The sequence below is a fragment of the Struthio camelus genome, chromosome 3 (genome assembly GCF_040807025.1).
Source record: "Struthio camelus isolate bStrCam1 chromosome 3, bStrCam1.hap1, whole genome shotgun sequence".
In the NCBI taxonomy this organism is placed as follows: Eukaryota; Metazoa; Chordata; class Aves; order Struthioniformes; family Struthionidae; genus Struthio; species Struthio camelus.
The window spans coordinates 18438053-18438970 of NC_090944.1; positions in this window are offsets into that span (position 1 = coordinate 18438053).

Genomic DNA, 918 nt, shown 5'->3' on the forward strand with positions numbered 1-918 from the left:
CCCGCCGCTAGTATTATTAATTCTATAAAAAAAAAAACGGCATTATTTTTCAAGTTCGTGCACACGTTCGGCTGCGTTGTTTATAGGCAACGCTTCAACGCGCGCTGCTGGAAAAAAACAACCCCCCCCCCCCCATCAACTAAATTGACTGGAACCAAACAGGAACTGCAGCCTTGACTGTGTAAACAGGGTAATAAAATTCAGCCTGGGGTAAATTTTGGCAGATTCGTTGCCTGCTTTATTTTCACTACGTACAGGGAGAGGGGCAAGGAACAGCCCAGAGCACAGCTACTGAAGAAGTACGGAAGCGCATCAGAGTTGTTTTTAACTCAAACAGTTAGCTGGAAGCTTCTTCTAACGCAGAATTTCTGCCTAGCCGTCCTCTTCGTCGCAAACCTTAGGAAGTGTTATTTAAGCACGATTTTACAAACCGATCCGGAGCAGCAGCACAAAAATCAAACGTAATGAAGACGCAAGGGAGAGCGCGTGCCGGGCCAGCCTGGGAGGTCAGCGGGGCAGGACGGCGGCTTTGCTGCGGGCAGACCACCTTCCCCCCACGCAGCGGCACAGCCTCTAGCAGGCCCGGCTTTTTATTTTTTTTCCCCCCCTTTTTCTCCCCATCGGGAGCAGAGACCCCGCCGGCAGCCTCCCCCCCCCCCCCCCCACTGTCCCGGAGCGCGTCGAAGGGAAAGGGCAAAAAGCAGCGCGCCTCGAGGAGCTCCGCAGGCTGGAAAGGGAAGGGAGGGCTTTTAAAATCGCTATTATTTTCAGTGAGGAGGAAGGAAGGTCGGCGGCAGGAATGCCTCCGCCGCGGCGGAAATCTGGGAATGCAATGAGCGGTGGCGCAGGTAGCGCGACGGCAGGAAGCGGGGGCGGGCGGCGGGCCGGGCCGGGCCGGGCCGGGGCCAGCGCGGGGAG